The sequence below is a fragment of the Aristolochia californica genome, unplaced genomic scaffold, assembly GCF_029961685.1.
Source record: "Aristolochia californica isolate CCGP_79_NKW_82.1479 unplaced genomic scaffold, dmAriCali1.0.hap1 SCAF_10, whole genome shotgun sequence".
Classification (NCBI taxonomy): Eukaryota; Viridiplantae; Streptophyta; class Magnoliopsida; order Piperales; family Aristolochiaceae; genus Aristolochia; species Aristolochia californica.
In genome coordinates, this window is record NW_027181771.1 from 21,941,857 (window position 1) to 21,961,803 (window position 19,947).

At 41.3% G+C, this 19,947-nt stretch overlaps 1 non-coding gene across 1 annotated transcript; it reads right to left on the minus strand.

Annotated features, from left to right (window-relative positions):
* Positions 1 to 2,817: 2,817 nt before the first annotated feature.
* LOC137943299 (small nucleolar RNA R71) lies at positions 2,818 to 2,924 on the minus strand. Its single transcript, XR_011110636.1, has one exon. It is a non-coding gene; the product is annotated as a small nucleolar RNA R71 (small nucleolar RNA).
* Between the last annotated feature and the right edge of the window lie 17,023 nt (positions 2,925 to 19,947).

A 19,947-nucleotide genomic window follows, 5' to 3' on the forward strand; every position in this document is an offset into this window, starting at 1 on the left:
AATCCCGACTATACCCCTACATCCAAGCTTATTACATAATCAATGAAAATTAAAACTAAAAGCAACATAAATAATGAAAGTAAAAGTAGGTGACTCGGTGAGTCATTGCCTCCTCCTCTGAGTCACTTGGTGTGCTATTGAGTCCATAACATCAGCCTCCCCTTAGAGAAAGAGCTTGTCCTCAAGCTCGTAAGCTAGATAGACCTGTTTGAAGGTCTCTAACCGCTCCCATGTAGCGGCATCCAGGTCTGTAGCGGTTCACAGCACGAGAATGTCCCACTGATCATCGGTCAAACGCGCCCGTAACACCACATAGGGTGTCAGAATGATGTGGCCATTGTCCACTGGAGGAAGGAAGGCAGGGAAAGTAGGTGGCAACCCCTTGTGAGGTTTCAAGAGTGAGACATGAAACACATCACGCAGCTTCTCCGTGTCAGGCAATTGTAGCTGATACACCACCTGCCCTACGCATCAAACAATGGCGAAAGGCCCAAAGTACTTAGGGAGAGCTTATGGCGTGACGGCCCCGCGAGGGACTGTTGCCGATACTGTCAGAGGCGTAGCCAAACATAGTCCCCTACCTTGTAAGAGACATCCCAGTGTCCCTTGTTGTATGCACTCATCATCCGGTCTTGAGCCCGTTGTAGATGGTCTGTAATAGTCTTCAACACCTGATCTCGATCCATGAGTGTCTCATCAATGGCGTCCACGAGGGTGGAGCCTCAAGTATAAGAGAGAGAAGTCGTGGGGGATCCCTCCCATAAAGAACCCAGAAAGAAGAGGACTACAAGGCTGAGTGGAATGTAGTGTTGTAACAGTATTCTGCCCATGGGAGCCACTGAACCCATTGTTTTGATCGATCTCCAAAAAAGCACCTGAGATACATTTCGATGGTCTAATTAACCACCTAGGTTTGGCCATTGGTAGATGCCAGATTCTGACATGAGAACTAGTTTAATTATGGATTTAATTATGGAATTTCAGGAGAATTTTGTGTGGAAAAGAAGATATTTACAGAAATGCCATTAATGGGAAAAATTGTATTGAAAAGGAGAAGTCGTCGACCGAAAGAAGGGCCGTTGACCGAGGGGAGGAGCCACCGATTGAAAGCAGAGGAGAGCTCAAGAGAGTCTCCCTCCAGCCTCCGAACGCCGTTCTTCACCGTCGTCCACCACCAACCGGCAACTGAGAGTAGACCAGAGGAGAGCTCGAGAGAGTCTCCGTCGCGGTGAGTTCAACGCTGCCATTTTCTGCTCCCCAGGCCGAGAGATGACCCAAGAGGGCTCCTCCGGCGCCGATTTCGCATTCCAACCTTCCTCCAGCGTTGATTACCCATTTCTAACCATTTTCGGAGCTATTCCGACTCCGACCGAGACTCGAGAGAGCCGGTCAGAGTACTTCGGCTACATTCCGTCATCCACCGCACCACCTCCATCCGTGGGTTTCTATCCTTCTTCGCCAGCGTCGTCTCTACCTCCGGCCACTCGCTCTTGCAACCCGAAGCCATCAATTTCTGGAAATTGCAGCACCCGTGAGAACGAGCCTTTGCTGCCCGAGCGAGAGGAAGGAGAAGGGGAGCAATCCGTCATTTTGTAATTTAATTTTCCTATAGTTTGAGTTTATGTTTTGAATGTTTATTAAATTTGATTTGAGAATTAATGTTTATCGAATATTTGTTTTCCGAATATTTGATTAAATTAGCTAGTTAGGGTAGGATTGTAATTTAGGTTGGATTCTAGTATTTTAATCCGATTTCTGTCATTACCTCTAGGAGCCCGATAGGGGCTAGAAGCAAGGATTGAAAAATCGGATTCGTGATTACGTGGCGCTTGAGAGAGGCACGAATCATGGTAAAATCCAGAGTTGACATTTCCTGTTGTGCAAGTAGTTAATTAGATTATTGTTTGATAATTTAGGATATAATTAGTGTTTAAGTCAGATTAATTCATCATATTTGGTTAAGCTAGTTGACTGAAGAATACACAAAACTCAATCCTCCCTGTAGATATGACCCTCGCTTACCGCTAGATTATATGAATGATTTGTACGCTTGCGAGGTATAAAAGCCAATGTAATAAAAATTCGTCACATCAAGTTTTTGGCATTGTTGCCGGGGAGGCATGTTTTAAGTGCATTTCTTTGTTCTCCATGGTCTTAGGTTAAATTTATTTTTCTGCTTTCATAATTTTATGTTTTTGTTTTATCTTGACGATTTTGTATGGAGTTATTTTTATTTCTTCTAGTTAGTTCGTATTTTCAGTAGTTAGTGTGTTAGCATAATTTGATAGTTAGTTTTGTTTCTTTTTGTGTTTTTATGCACGGGCGTCGCTCCCTAGGTGAACCATTAGCTCCCTTTGTTGAAGAGGTAGAACATATTTGTAGGAAAACACTAGAAGTCAAGTTAGGAGCTACCATGGCCAATCAGGGTGAACCATTACAGTTACCTGCAGCAGGTGACCGTAGAGCCCTGAGGGATTATTCTATCCCATCCCACTTCACATCACCTTCTTGCATTATATTGCCACCCACTACCTCCGCCAGTTATGAGTTGAAACCGGGTGTGATCCAACTCCTCCCTACATTCTATGGGTTGGAAAAGGAGGACCCTTATTACCACATCAAGGAATTCTTAGATATATGTGCAACTTTCAAATTCCAAAATTTCTCAGATGACTCTATCCGGTTAAGACTTTTTCCATTTTCACTTAAGGATAAGGCCAAGTCTTGGCTTAATTCCTTAGAGGTTGGTAGCATTACTTCATGGGACACATTAGTCACGAAATTTTTGTCCAAGTACTTCCCATTCAGAGAACTACAACCCTCGTGAGAGAAATCTCTAACTTTATGCAACAGGAGGGTGAACACTTTTATGAGGCTTGGGAGAAATGGAAGGATTTGATCCTTAGGTGTCCACATCATGGGTTTGAGAAATGGCATTTAGTGCAATACTTTTATCAAGGTCTTACACCCCAGGTTAGATCCATGGTAGATGCAACGAGTGATGGGAGTTTGAAGGGTAAGAGCGCTAGTGAGGCGAGGGACTTCTTTGAAACGTTGAGTGATCAATCTCAGCAATGGGGTTCATCATTTAATGTTGATAGGAGATCCTACGAAGCCAAAAGAGGGGGTCACTATGAGGTTAGTGAAACACCATGCTCATGGCCAAGATTGAGGGGTTGACTAGAAAGATTGATGCCCTTATGGTGTCCAAGAGTTCACCTGCTCCTAACCCATCTACTATCTGTGCCATATGCTCTAGTTCATCTCATCCCACACAAATGTGTCCATCTAGTTCATCATACCCAGAGCTCATTGAGGACTTGAATGCAGTCCAGAATTTTCATAGACCAAACTGGAATGATCCTTTTTCGGAAACATATAATTCAGGTTGGGCTACACACCCAAATTTCTCATGGTCCAAGGGCCCACAGGTTGGGGGTCCTCCAGGGTTTACTGAACCCCAAGCTTCACGCCCACACTTCACTCAACAGCCATTGATTCCACAAAAACCTTCACTTGAGGATACACTTCAACTTTTCATGCAGAATTCACAGTCCTCCATTGCTAAACTTGAAATGCAAGTGAGTCAGTTGGCCAGCCACATGAGTGAACAGGCACAAAATAGACTCCCGAGTCAAACCACTCCTAACCCCAAAATCACATATGAGAGTGGGTTGAGTTCCAATCCCCACCATGAGCAAGCCAAAGCCATAACCACCCTTAGGAGTGGTCATGAGTTGAACAATGGGGTAGGGACCACTAAGTCTAAGGAGTCTAAGGATGACAATGGGGACACATCATTGAGTGAAGAACCTCCAAGTTCTCCACCAACAGTCAGGCAGATCCCTAACCAAGTCCCACCAGCTCCTTATCCGCAGAGGTTATCGGCCCACCTAGGAAAGGATATAGCATGCATGAAACGTTGGAACTGTTTAGTAAGGTTCACATTAACATTCCACTTCTTGATGCTATTAGGCAAGTCCCTGCCTATGTCCGATTTTTGAAAGACCTTTGTACACATAAGAGAAAATAACATGTTAACAAAACGGTCTTTCTTACTGAGAATGTAAGCTCAATTCTGAAGCACAACACTCCTCCTAAAGTTAAAGATCCTGGATGCCCCACAATTTCATGTGTCATTGGTGAACATACCATCCAGAGAGCTCTTCTTGACTTAGGGGCAAGTGTGAATTTGCTTCCTTTCTTTGTGTACCAGCAATTAGGTTTGGAGGAATTGAAGCCTACCCCCATCACACTTCAACTAGCTGACCATTCTATCAAGATACCACGAAGAATAGTTGAAAATGTTTTGATAAAAGTGGACAAATTTCTGTTCCCGGTTGATTTCATTGTTCTTGATACAAAACCAGTAGTCAATGTGACCAACCAAATTCCTGTCATCCTAGGATGTCCCTTCTTAGCCACATCTAATGCTGTCATTCATTTTAAAAGTGGTGAGTTGGAGTTGTCTTTTGGAAATTTTAAGGTCTCATTGAATGTGTTTAATGTCGGGCACCATCCACTTGAGTCAAATGATCTGAGTCCTGCATTTAAGATAGAGATTGTTATGCTTGATGACGAATCCACTCTTGAATCTTTTGAGTCTTACATAACATCTTTAGACATGGACTATTTTGATGAGGAAACATATTTCCGAGAGGTTGACTCTTTACTCAGTTCTGTACCTCTGTTGGAGGAAGCTTATGAGGTTGTCACAACTAATCATCCACAGGATCTTCATCTTGACTTGGACAAACCTCTTGAAACTTCCAAGCTAGATATTAAGCCACTTCCTTCCACGTTGAAGTGTGCGTTCTTGGGGCCCATGAACTCATTGCCAGTTATTATTGCCTCTGATTTGAGTACTGAGCAGGAGGAACAATTGACTGAAGTTTTACAAGCACACAGAAATGCATTGGGGTGGACTCTTGATGCCTTAAAAGGGATTAGCCCCTCCATATTCATGCATCGTATTTATTTGGAGGAGGGGAGTAAAGCCTACGTGAGATGCAACGTAGGTTAAATCCCTATATGCTGGAGGTTGTGAGAGAAGAAGTCATCTGGTTGTTTGTGTCAGGCATCATTTACCCTATTTCTGATAGCACCTGGGTGAGTCCAATTCAAGTTGTCCCTAAGAAAGGGGGGATAACAATAATGAAAAATGAGAGTGGTGAATTGATTCCCACAAGAACTACCACCAAGTGGCGTGTTTGCATTGACTATAGAAAACTTAATTCCGCCACTAGGAAGGATCACTTCCCACTACCTTTCATTGATCAGATGCTAGAGCGATTGGCCGGCCACAGTTTTTATTGTTTTTTAGATGGATACTCCGGTTACAATCAAATTCCCATTGCTTCAGAAGACCAGGAAAATACCACATTCACATGTCCGTTTGGCACCTTTGCTTATAGATGCATGCCTTTTGGTTTGTGCAATGCGCCCACCACTTTCCAACTGTGTATGATGAGTATCTTTTCTGACATGATTGGTGACTTTTTAGAGGTCTTTATGGATGACTTTTCTATGTTTGGCTCTGGCTTTGAGACATGTCTGCACAATCTTTCACTCATATTGTCCCATTGCATTAAGTCCAATTTAGTCTTGAATTGGGAGAAATGCCACTTCATGGTAAAAGAAGGAATTGTTTTAGGACATGTAGTGTCTGAGCGGGGTGTAGGAGTGGACAAAGCCAAGGTTGACCTAATTGCCAATTTGCCACCACCTACTTCTGTGAAGGGGGTGCATTCTTTCCTTGGCCATGCTGGGTTCTATATGCACTTCATTAAGGACTTTAGCAAAATTTCTCGTCCTTTGACGAATTTGCTTGCTCAAGATGTTGCTTTTGCCTTTGATGATGCCTGTATTCATGCTTTTGAGACACTGAAGAAATGTTTGTCCACTGCACCCATTGTCTAACCCCCTCCTACTTGGTCTTTGCCTTTCTAGTTGATGTGTGATGCCTTTGATTATGCATTGGGGGCTGTTTTGGGGCAAAAGACAGATAAAATTCTCTGTGTCATTCAGTATGCTAGCCGCTTTCTTCATGATGCTCAATTGAATTACACTACCACTGAGAAGGACTTGCTAGCTATTGTGTTTGCCTTGAATAAATTCAGATCATATCTGTTAGGGTCAAAGTTTATAGTGTTCACTAATCATTCTGCTTTGAAGTACTTATTATCCATCAAGGACACTAAACCTCGCTTGATTAGATGGATCTTGAAATTGCAAGAATTTGACCCTGAGATTCGAGATAAGAAGGGTTGTGAGAATGTTGTTGCTGATCATCTATCTATGATCTGTGTAGCACCTCAGGAAGGATTCCTTCCTTTAAATGATTCCTTCCCTGATGAACAACTTCTCCAAGTATCCCAGTTGCCTTGGTTTGCTGACATAGTCAACTATCTTATAACCCGTAAGATTCCTGATTATTGGAGTAAACAAGATCGGTTGAAATTCTTTTCCCAAGTCAAACATTTTTTTTGGGATGACCCTTATTTGTTCAAGGTGTGTCCTGACCAAGTCATTAGGCGTTGTGTACCTGAGCAAGACTTTGCCAACATTCTTGAATTTTGTCATTCCACGCATGTGGTGGACATTTTGGTGCTAGAAAGACCGCGGCTAAAGTCTTGCAATGTGGTTTCTATTGGCCTTCATTATTTAGAGATGCCCGTGAGTTTTGTCGTGTGTGTGATAGATGCCAAGGGACTGGTTGTTTGTCTAGGAAGAACATGATGCCTCATAACCCCATTCTTATTGTTGAATTGTTTGATGTGTGGGGTATTGAATTCATGGGTCCTTTTTCTTGTCTCATTCGGCTATCAATACATCCTTGTTGCTGTTGAATATGTCTCTAGATGGATTGAAGCTATTGCATGTAAGACAAATGATCACAAAGTGGTGGTAAAGTTTTTAAAAGAAAACATCTTTAATCGGTTTGGTACCCCAAGAGCGATCATCAGTGAAGGAGGATCTCATTTTTATAATAGAGCATTTGAGACCTTATTGAAGAAATACTCCATCACTCATTGGGTGTCCACTCCGTATTACACACAAACTTGTGGTCAAGTGAAACTCTCTAATTGGGAGATCAAACGGATTTTGAAGAAGTCGGTTCGCTTTGATAGGAAAGATTGGTCCACTCGATTGGACGATGCTTTATGGGCCTATCGAACCGCTCATAAGACTCCTATTGGGATGTCTCCATTTCACCTAGTGTTCGGCAAAGCATGTCATCTACCTGTTGAGCTTGAGCATAGAGCTTATTGGGCCATTAAGGTTTTGAATTTTGATTTGACTCAAGCGGGTGAGGAGAGGAAATTGCAATTGAATGAGTTGGAGGAGATACGTCATGATGCTTATGAGAATGCCAAACTGTATAAGGAGTGAACGAAGCTTTTACATGATAAATCTATTTTTCGCAAGTCTTTTACTATTGGGCAGAATGTTTTACTTTATAACTCACGATTGCATTTGTTTCCAAGGAAGCTGAGATCCAGGTGGTCCGGTCCATTTGAGGTTACACAGGTGTTTCCTCATGGCGCTGTTGAGATCCGCAATCACAGAGACGGGTCGGTCTTCAAAGTTAACGGTCAAAGGCTCAAACCGTATCGGGAGAATGTCCCCACACCGGAGGAGGTGATGGTGATTTTCTTGGAGGCACCTTTCCTTTCATCTTAATTGTGTCAGCGTCGTGCTTACGACTATAAACTTAGCACATTGTGGGCAATCCCAACGTTTCTATCCCTTTGTACATTACAGTTTTTATTTTTGGCTTATTCATTCTTATTGGGATAACCTTTGGTGTACTCTGGTCTTGATTGATTGGAGGTCCCCCGGCGATGCCGGCCCCGTCATGGACTCAAGGTACTCTCTTGCCGGCTGAGAGCATAAATGGTTCCGGTAGTCGATGACCAGATTTTTGGTCTCTACTTTGAGAGGTCTGTACTCAAACAACCGTCCTGGGATTGACCAGTTCGATCTTGAAGTATTGAATGAAAACCTTATGGTGAGTAACTCAAGGACTTGTGTTCAGCGCGTGATTTCTGCTGCCTTCAGTGGCCAATCACACGGAGATTTCTTCAAAGTGTGATGTGGGATAGTGGTTTCATCTATGAATGATTACCTATGGGTATAGCTGATACGAGTAAACCTTCTTCGAGGGAGACTATGTATTATTCCTGGGTGTCTTGATTGACTCTTCGGTATTATTTTTTATGACCAAACACATATGGTCCCACCTATGGATTTAGGTGCCCTGAGGAAGCTTAACCTTTACTCTGTTGGAGTATAACTAGCTAAGTTGTGATTCAACTAGAGTAGTAGCTACTAGACGAGAAGACTGGCACCAGAATCGACGTTAAGGCCAGCAATAAATCGTCTAGTAAATTAGATATTTTAGTGATTGTTAGTTGGTTTGTTTGATGATGTGTCATGCTCTAGGTTTGGGGGTGTTTGCTGATATCTCTTTTCCTTGCATTGTTTTTGTTTTGCTTTACTTCTTGTGTGCCAATGGAGCATGTGGTTTCCATGAGTTTTATTATTCTTTAGTTGTTATTCCTTTTTGTAGTCATTCTGGTGTTTTAACTTTTCCCCATTGAGGACAATGTAAGGTTTAGGTTTGGGGGGGGAAACGGCTCTTTTATGTCTTAGCAATGATTTTCTTTTGATTTTTGTTCATGGTTTTCAAATTACTTCTCTTAGTATGTGGTTAACTTTAGTAGAGTTAAAATAAGTTGCTCAAATGTGTTTCAAAAATTTTCGTAAAACTGTGTAGAATATGCCCATTAGAAATCTGATATCATTTGTTGTGATCCATGAGAATTTAGTGGGATAACTTACTATTGCATTAGACTTGGAACTTAGTTTCAAAAGAGAACATGTAAATCTAGTGTTGATCTATGTTAGTCTGAATAGTCTTGTATGCCTGTTTGAACTCATTTCTTTTTATATCTCAGTGAAATTTCTTGTTGTAATGTATGAATGCAAATGGAAATGCTCTTACTTGCAAAAGACAGATAACCTCAGAAATAGCCTGGGCAAACCCAGGGACATGCACCGGAACAGTCGGTTACTTAAAAATAAGTGCATGTGCAGTGAAGACGAATACAAAATAGTGGTAATACCAAAAGTATTCAGTGAAACAAAAATTACGTTGGTAATAGCAAAAATGCGCTGGTAATAGCGTAAAATGGGTTTAAATCTAGAAGCAATGAGTTTCCTTAACTTTAATGATGAATTGTAAGTTGAAAGAAATTGCAGGTCAAGATTGAAATTGGTATACTTCTTTTGTGAGATTGTCAGACAACAGGCTTACTCTACTATTTTCTCTTAATTGTGATGTGACCAGGATTTTATTGTTATTTATTGCCTCTTTGTTCTGTTGAAGTAATTGCTTATGGGTCACATTGGTTCAGGTGGAGTAACAATGAGTGTATTTGGATTGATAATGTGCTATATTTTACACAGGTTTTCAAAATGAGCAAGGTTTCAAATGATTTTCAGATATTTTACGATACTAAGTGTTAGTCATATGCTAATGAGGAGTAAATTTTCTTCAGTTTTCTTTTTATATTGTTGATTTAGATGAATTTTGTGGGTAAATTTCATGCAAACCCTCACGAGACACAACTCGTGCACTACTGTAAAGTAGGGGTTTAACGGCTTGTTGCATGCGCTAAATGCAATCGTGTTCCCTACGAAAGTGGCATTTTGTTTTTCTAGGCTTAATTTTGGTTTTGTTGTTGTTTTGCTAGGGATTAGCAAAGACTTAGGTTTGGGGGTGTGGTAGATGCCAGATTCTGACATGAGAACTAGGTTAATTATAATTGAATAACCCTTATAATTGTGTTAGAGGTGGTTATTTATCGGTTTTCACTTGAAAAGTGCATTTATTGAATTTGGCATTAATCACTACTTATATTGCATATTTTTCTCTCTTGAATGATATTTTTTATGGATTTAATTATGGAATTTTAAGAGAATTTTGTGTGGAGAAGAAGATATTCACAGAAATGCCATTAGTGGGGGATGTGATTTTTTAGGGAAAAATCGTATTGAAAAGGAGGAGTAGTCGACCGAAAGGAGGGCCGTTGACCGAGGGGAGGAGCTGCAGATCGAAAGCAAAGGAGAGCTCGAGAGAGTCTCCCTCCAACCTCCGAACTCCATTCGTCACCGTCGTCCCCCACCATCCGGCAACCGAGAACAGACCCGAGGAGAGCTCGAGAGAGTCTCCATCGCGGCGAGTTTGACGCTGCCATTTTTTGCTCACCAGGCCAAGAGGTGACCCAAGAGGGCTCCTCCGGCGCCGATTCCGCATTCCAACCATCCTCCGGCGTAGATTACCCATTTTCGACCATTTCCGAAGCTATTCCGACTCCGACCAAGACTCGAGAGAGCTGTGTTATGCACGCAATAACATTATTATTTTAGTGTTTTCTTTAATTTACTTTATTTTATTTCAGTTTTAGGTCACAAGGGGTATTTTTGGAATTATTTATTAATAGGGATATTTTGGGAATATTTTATTCATAGGGATATTTTTGTAATATTTTATTAAACCTTAACAGGGTGAACCCTATTTAAGGGTTAAGAGTAATGAGAAAAGGAAGCATTGAAGTATTAAGAATTAGGTTAAATCTAGCGTAAAGAGGCTTAGAGTTCTCCTCAACGAGCTCACGGGTTTTCAAGTTTCCCTTTGGCTTGATCTTTTGTTTTCGTTCTCCATGTCTTCCTTCAATCCTTACTATTCGTACGGTAATCTGTGGCAGATTGCAGATCCTCCCAAAGAATCCACGTGTCAGATCCGGGACCGTAACACCTGGTATCAGAGCGCGAACACATTAATATCATAGCAGGGTTCTCCGATGAAAATTAGCAAAAGTAAATTACTGGAATTGATCCTCAGATGTCAGGCAAAGAATGATAGAAAATTTGATGAGATGTTCGAAAGGTGCTCTAAATTTAATCTCGATATAGAAAGGTTGAATGGGAGGATGAACAACATAATAAGTTTAACGAGGGGAAGGAACACAACGCCGGCACAAAACGGAGGGGGAGATGAGTTTGCTGCGAGAAAGAAAGTCGTTGCAAAAGTTGATCGAGATGTCTCCGAAGGGCAGGAGACGGAAGAAATTAGAGCGCCCCCTGTCTCTCCAGCGGCGACGAAATCCGAAATTGGGGACACAAATCAGAAATTGGACTCCAAATTTCCAAAACCCGACGGCGGAGACACCAAAATTTCAAAAAAGGAAGAGGCTCACCCTTTCCCAATGGACGCCGTGCATATCTCCAAACCGAAGCTACAGTGGGGAGGTGATTTCCTAACAGAGGAAATTCCGAAATCGTCGGCACTGGAAGATTTGGGGGTGACCGAAAATCCGAAATCGGAGGGGAATAGGAAATTCCGTCGGCGCCATAGGCAAAATTTCCGACGGAATTTCCGCTGGTCTCTGTTCTGGGGGGCTGAGAAATAGAGGTTCTCTGTCTCGGAAATGCTCCCAGCGACGAAGCCCCAACGGGCTTCTCTTCGTCACCGGCGAAGCAGAATAGTTCATCGGCGCTGTAATCGACTTTTCCGCAAGGGATCTTGGTTCCGAGAGGCTGAGAAACAACGATTCACAAGTTTCTGAGAGCCCTCTGTCTCGTAAACTATCCAGGCGGCGAAGCCCCAACGGGCTGCGATTCACCACCGGAAAATCAGGTGACTCCATCGGTGCCAGGAGAGAGGAAGGAGACGTCCGTCGCCGGCCTTCGTCGGTGCCGTGAGGGAAGAATCCGCCGGCCGCAACGTTCGGGAGCTGCCGAAGGAAGAAGACGAGTCCCGATTAAATTTTCCTAACTTAGGAAAATTTAATCGGCCCGGTCCGCTGAGTCGCACGTCGGACCGGGTTCCTGAACCAAGTCAACCCAGGTTAACTCAGACCGGCCCAAAAAAAAAAAAGTGTGGGCAAACAGAGGGGGGGTCATAGTTATCGCGGATGCTACTACAGCACCGGTGGAGACGTCGGCATACAGACACTACTTTCGATCTTGAGGACAAGCTCGTCTTCCAAGGGGGGTGTAATGTTATGCACGCAATAACATTATTATTTTAGTGTTTTCTTTAATTTACTTTATTTTATTTCAGTTTTAGGTCACAAGGGGTATTTTTGGAATTATTTATTAATAGGGATATTTTTGTAATATTTTATTAAACCCTAACAGGGTGAACCCTATTTAAGGGGTAAGAGTAATGAGAAAAGGAAACATTGAAGTATTAAGAATTAGGTTAAATCTAGCGTAAAGAGGCTTAGAGTTCCCCTCAACGAGCTCTAGGGTTTTCAAGCTTCTCTTTGGCTTGATCTTTCATTTTCGTTCTCCATGTCTTCCTTCAATCCTTACTATCCGTATGGTAATCCATGGCAGATTACAGATCCTCCCAAAGAATCTACGTGTCAGATCCGGGACCGTAACAACCGGTCAGAGTACTTCGGCTCCATTACGTCGTCCGCCGCACCACCTCCATCTGTGGGTTTCTATCCTTCTTCACTGGCGTCGTCTCGACCTTCGGCCACTCGCTCTTGCAACCCGAAGCCATCAATTTCTGGAAATTGTAGCACCCTTGAGAACGAGCTTTTGCTGCCCCAGTGAGAGGAAGGAGAAGGGGAGTAATCCATCATTTTGTAATTTAAATTTCCTATAGTTTGAACTTAGGTTTTGAATGTTTATTAAATTTGATTTGAGAATTAATGTTTATCGAATATTTGTTTTTCGAATATTTGATTAAATTAGCTAGTTGGGTAGGATTGTAATTTAGGTTGGATTCTGGTATTTTAATCTGATTTCTGTCATTAACTCTAGGAGCCCGAGAGGGGCTAGACGCAAGGATTGAGAAATTAGATTCATGATTACGTGGTGCTCGAGAAAGGCATGAATCACGGTAAAATCCAGAGTTGACGTTTCCTATTGTGCAAGTAGTTAATTAGATCATTGCTTGATAATTTAGGATATAATTAGTGTTTAAGTCAGATTAGTTCATCATATTTGGTTAGGCTAGTTGACTGAAGAATACACAAAATTTAGTCCTCCCTATGGATATGACCCTCGCTTACTGCTAGATTACAAGAACGATTCGTATGCTTGCGAGGTATAAAAGCCGATGTAATAAAAATTCGTCACATCAGCCATCCGTCTGAGGATGATATGCAGAGGAAAATTTCAATTTAGTGCCACTCAGACGAAAAAGTTCCCTCCAGAAAGTACTCGTGAATACCGCATCCCGATCACTGACAATAGATTTTGGGATGCCATGTAATCGGACAATATGCTCCAGGAAAGTATGTGCTACTCAAGTTGCTGTGTAGGAATGAGCCATCGGAATAAAATGACCATACTTGGAGAACTGATCAACCACCACGAACAAAACTGATTTCCCGGGTGAAAGTGGAAGATCCTCCACAAAGTCCATCGAAATATTGGTCTAGACCTAAGTAGGGAGGGCAAGAGGCTGTAGAACACCCGTTGGACTCAAATACTCGGATTTGTTTCGTTGACACACTTGACAGTCGGAGACATATGTGTCAATGGAGGTCTTCATAGCCTGCCAATAGAAATCTTCCCGAATACGCAACAACATTTTTTGTAACCTCTCATGGGTAGAATCATGATAAGCCAAGAGAATGGCTGGAATCAACTCGGACATGGGAGGCAGGTAAATCCACTATTTATAACAAATGAGTGAATCCTGAACGGACCACCTAGAATCCATCTGTCATTCTAAAATATTGTTGTGCGGCTCCTGTAATTCTGGAAGTGTGACATGTGCATCGTACACCATGTCTAGGATGAGGAAACGCGGCTAGCTGACTGCATATATGAGTTGTTGTTGTTCAAAACACCTTGACAAGGCATCCGCTGTCTTGTTTAATCTTCCCGCACGATACTCAACCTAGAAATCAAAGCTCATCAACTTACTGATCCAATGCTGATGTGGTGAAGTAGTGAAGCGCTACTCAAGTAAGAACTTGAGACTATAATGATCAGTACGGATGAGAAAAGTATGACCCCATAAATAAGGCCGCCAGTGTTGGACCGCCTTGGCCAATCCAATCAACTCTCGTTCATATGCAGCCAATTTCTGATAACGAGAGGCCAACTGCCGACTGAAATATGCAATGGGGTGTGAGTGCTGCTGTAACACAACCCCATTGCCGCCCCCCCCCCCCCCCCCCAAAGCATCGCATTCCACCACAAATAAGTCATCAAAATTCAGAAGTTGTAGAACAGGTGTAGATGCAAAAGCACCTTTAAGTGCGTCAAAGGCCTGTGTGGCCTCCTCGTTCCAATGGAAGGAATTCTTCTTGAGGAGGTTTGTTAGAGGTGCTACCAAAGGACCATAACTCCGAATAAATTTTCGTTAATAACATCCCCCAAGAATCCGCGTAATGCTGAGCAAGATTGAGGCTGTGGCCACTCACTAATGACCCGAATCTTCTCGGAATCCACAACCTCATGGGAAATAATGTGGCCAAGGTAAGCAACATGAGATGCCCCAAAGAAGCATTTGGACTTCTTCAAATACAGTAGATGTGCTCGTAATAAGTCAAACACAATCCTCAAATGGGCTAAATGGTCCTCTCGAGACTTGCTATATATGAATATATCATCAAAAAATACAAGTACGAATTTCTGAAGGTAAGAGCAAAATACCTCATTCATCAGCGCCTGAAAAGTGGAAGGAGCATTTGACAACCTGAAAGACATGACCACAAATTCAAAGTGGTCGTGATGTGTTCAGAACACCGTCTTTTCAATGTCTGTGGGATGCATGCGAATCTAATGATAACTAGACCATAAGTCCAATTTGGTGAAGACCACGACCCATGTAGCTCATCGAGGAGCTCCTCCACCACTTTCTGCGTGTTCAGTTTCCGATAATCAACACAAAAATGCCAAGTCCCATCATGTTTCTTCACGAACAGAACGGGTGAAGAGAAGGGGGACCTGCTACTGCGAATAAGGCCCTGTTGTAGCATCGCTTGGCACTGTCTCTCGATCTCATCTTTCTGGAGGTGAGGATACCAATACGGTCGAACAACTACCACATCAAACCCTGGTTTCAAACATATCCGGTGATCACAGTGTCTCAGGGGGGGGCGCCCTGTAGGCTCATAGAAAAGGTCAGAGAACTCATCAATAAGACTATCAATAGTGCTCTCTGAATTATCCGGGGCAGTCAGAGAATGAATGTGATGTTGTTTATCTGTTTGACTTCCTTGAAGGAGTACTTGGCTACCGCATAAGACAAAACTCATAGTCAATGCAGAGAAGTCCCACAGAATGGGTCCTAATGTTTGCAACCATTTAATTCCCAACACCATATCAAAACCAGCCAGAGGAATAACAAAAAACTCAGCATGAAATATAGTACCAATAGAAAAATTTACTGCCTTGTTGATTCTGTAGCTAGGAACCTTCTCCCCATTGGCCACTGAGACTGTGGCTGTCGAATGTGGAAGAATCTGTAATTACAGGTACTGGGCCGCAGTTAAGCTAAGAAAATTGCAGGTACTCTCCGAATCCACTAGTCCCACGAGTTCCCAATCGAAGACCTGAGCTCCAACTTGCATGGTTTTGGGCGATTTCTGCCCAGTCATGGCATGCAAGGATATTTCTGGTGGTTCTTCTTCTATCCACACCTCTATCTCCTCTATCTCATCAACTTCACCCACTTCAAGCCAAAACAACCTTTTGCACATATGACCAGCCCGATACGGTTCATCACAATTGTAAAACAGATTTTCAGACCACCTTTCTGTCATCTCAGCACTTGTCAATTTTTTTATGTATTGAGGTGGATTACTACTCAATCTCGTATCCCCTGGTAATGGATTACTCAGAGTGTGTCTAGGAGGAGGTGTTGGTGACTAGACCCCCTAAGGATAAGTGCCCCTCTCCCCTGACCATTGGGGTCGTCTGTACTGGACCTTCTGTTGAATTTCTAAAGCACGGGCTATATTCATAGCGCTGGATAAGTTAATAGGTGCATAGAGCTCCACCTCAAGCCATAATGACTCAGTAAGGCCTGTTGTAAATAGCGCAACTGGTTGATCCACACATACCATACCGCTTGCTCGTGCTAATTTTTCCTGGAATAGTTTTTGATATTGCTCCACGGAACCAGTTTGGTATAACAAAACCAAATCCCCCAAAGGGTTGCTGTAAGCCGGAGGACCAAAACGGAGAGAGCATAAATTCTTAAATTCATCCCAATCTACCACCACTCTATCAACCTCAACCTTCTGGTACCAGAGTTGTGCTTCCCCCAGTAAGTGGAAAACAACCAACTGTACTCTATCATAGGTTGGGACTCTCTGATGGCTAAAAATATTTTGCACCGATCCAGCCATATCAAAGGGTCTTCTAACCCATTATAAGTAGGGAATTCAAGTTTAGTATACCTAGGAACAATGCCTCCCCCTTGGCTGAAGTGTCCTTGTTGGCCAGAGAAACTCGTGAGCCCAGTAAACTCATCTCCCCCTCTGTTATGCGAATGGTCCCCTCCTCTTTGCTCTGGAATTGTGTTCCTTCCAGTAATTAGACCAGTCTCTATGTTATCCATCCTTCCATTCAATGTCTCCATATCGAGCTCAATTTTAGAGAACCTCTCATTGAATCCTTGTTGGTCTTTGAGGATTGCTTCAAGCAATTCATTGGTGCTGGTCTCTGTCGTGTTACCTTGCTTTGATACCAAGTTGTTATGATCCCTAGCCATGGATCTAGTAACTCAGCAAGGTACTGATGAATCCAGCACTATTTGAGGGTTTTTTATCACATTTTTATGAAAAGAACTCTCTTATGTTTCTCTTTTCACGTTAGGATTGAAAAGGAGTTTCCTTTTCTCAATTATAGATGCAACCAACAATTTAAAAGACTGCTTAAGAACCCAATTATGAAACCCCTCCTTTATGGTTCACATCAAGAGGTAGGCTTTCATAAATCATGCATCTATTGTTCATGTACGTAAAGAAAAAAATTATAATCCTTCTATACTCTGAAAAGGAATGATAAATACCTCTTAAAGAACACACCACACCAGCCAACCGAAAGCCTTCAACTTTGATGAAAAAGACTCACACAAAACCCTCTTTCTCTTCCTGCTGTTATGAGAAAGAGGAAGGATTCTCTTGCAGCTCTAAAGAGAGATAAATCATCTTCTTCTTTCTCTCACAATCAGCCTAGCTCACCCACGAACTCACCAAGAAAACTAAGCACCCCAAGAACCAGAACTAGGCACTCGAAAAGGAAGACTACTTACCCTAAATTAATCTAATTTCGAACTTGCTTTATTTCCTTTTCCTTACCCCTTAAATAGGGTATTTCACGTCATGATAGTTTAGGGTTATAAATCCAAACTATACCCCTACATCCAAGCTTATTACATAATCAATGAAAATTGAAACTAAAAGCAACATAAATAATGAAAGTAAAAGTAGGTGACTCGGTGAGTCATTGCCTCCTCCTTTGAGTGACTCGGTGTGCTATTGAGTCCATAACATAATCTCATACTCCTAGCACGCTCATTCAAAGTCATTTTCTTCCTTTCAATCATACCATTCTGTTGAGATTTTTTAGGAATGGTCTTCTTCATCTTGATTCCATTATCAACACATTAGCTCTTGAAATCATCATCTATATATTTTCCCCCATTATCTGACTGCAAACACTTCACCTTCAAATTTGTCTCATTCTCAACCATTGGTCTCCATCTCTTGAAGGTATCAAAAACATCAGATTTCTTTTTCAAGATATAAACTCATACCTTTTTACTTACATCATCAATAAATATAACATAGTAGTTAGAACCACCAAGGGAGTCCTTTCTACGAACTTCCTCAACAAGAATAGAATATCGAACATTATTAAATATCAATTTCATGTTGCCTACAGAGTTATTGACCGTAGCACTCATAGGCTCCCACAATCTAGTAGAGATGTCAAAAGAATTAAAGCACGAACATCATCATCAAATTTAATCTGAATGGAGGTCAATTGATTGACAATCGTGCTAAACTCATTCAAATGCGTTGCCATTAATGTATTTTCTATCATATTTAAATTGAAGATTTTTTTCCTGAAATGTACCTTATTATTTGCAAAAAGTTTCTCATACATATCTGACAGAATCTCCATCATCCCCAATGTGGTTTTCTTCGACACCATGTTGTGAGCGACATTTTTCGACAGTGTTAACCGGACTACTCTCAACACCAATCTATTAAGGAGATTTCACCCATCTTCTTTCATACCTTCTGGTTTCATATCCAGAAGTGGTGAGTTCAACTTTTTATTGTATAGATAATCTTCTATTTGCATCCTCTAAAATACAAAATCTATACCATCAAACTTGTTGATTCCTAGTGTCGATCCTTTTTCGCCAACCATTACTCTCAATCACGAACCAAAACTCTGATACCACTTGTTAGGAATTAGACGCCCTAATTCCAAACTAATGAAAGCAATAAAAAATAATCGCAGAAGAAAAGAAAAGCAAGCATGAAAATATAACAAGATTTATATAGGTTCACCTCAAGGTAAGACTACGTCCTGTCTTCTACCGCTACTGTAATCTACTATGAAGATGAAATAGTTAACAAAGAGAAATCGCACACACTTACAGGTGTTTTTCTTTAACCTCTCTCAGGTTATAACTCAAAGTCTTCCGTAATGATAAAACCCTAATAGCGGCACCCCCAAATATAAAGGAAAAATTAGGGTAACCGCAATACAAGAGTGAAATCCCCAAACTACCCTTAATGAAATAAAAGTCAATATATCATAAATTAGGTGTTGATTAGGCTCCACAACTTAACAAAAGTCTCATTTCTATTGCATAAAATGTCTCAAAAATTGGAACTTTATGTTGTTACTCAAACCTCTCTTGTTGTTAGACCTTTGTTACTTCAAATATCGATTTTCCTTTGTAGAGAACTCCACTTGGTAAATTTCATTTTGCATTGGAAAGTAAGACTCACAAATCTTTCTATTAATATATAATTTTTATTATGAAAATTTTATTTTAAAGGCACGAATACCAAGGAAACACCCGACATTAGGACATAAAATAAAGAAAAAAAGTAAAATGCGAACCTAAACTATTAGATATGATAAATTAGAAAATGATCACATGATCTATGTGGGTTGATCGAGTCAATTCACAAAACCCACTCTTAAACTATGTTGAATTTCTAGAAAAGACAAATATTTCACTAACTGGTTCATGACTGAGTACAATGAGTTCCTATTTATAACAGAGGAAAGTAGTAGAATTCAATTACAATTAAGCTACCACTGTCCTAGAATAAAAGATAAATCCTAGAACAATTGAAAAATTGAATATAAGTAGAAGACTAACATTACTAAAACATATTTAACCAAGACTCTTCTATGAGGCTTCCTCCTCTGAGAATATTGTGAGACTCCACCATATTAACTCATATTTTGTGAGACTTCTTGTTATAAGAGTCATATAAGAACTCTTCAACATTGATCCACAATAACTTTAAGGTTCAATGCATGACAGGTAGAAGCAAGGGGTACATCATTTGCTTTGATGAAAAGAAGAAAAGAATAAAAAACTAGCTCAATCAGGATAAGTAATAGCAAAAAAACAATCTGTTTATTGAATAATCAAGGAAGCTGACGTGTTTGTTACCTCATGAATATGCAAATTTCAGCGTTTACAGGACATATGGAGAGTTGAATTTGTCGATCACGCAACTCGTTCAACGCAACTTATCATTATTTCACGAGAAGCTTGTTTTAAAAACGTGGAAGAAACATTTTAAGCCTTGATGTTGTCAAATTTCTTCCTTGTAACATGAACCGGCAACCCCTGACTACCATATCACGGGTAGTAGAATTAGAATTATTTTTCAGATGTTGCAGCCCAACTATGACCAGTGG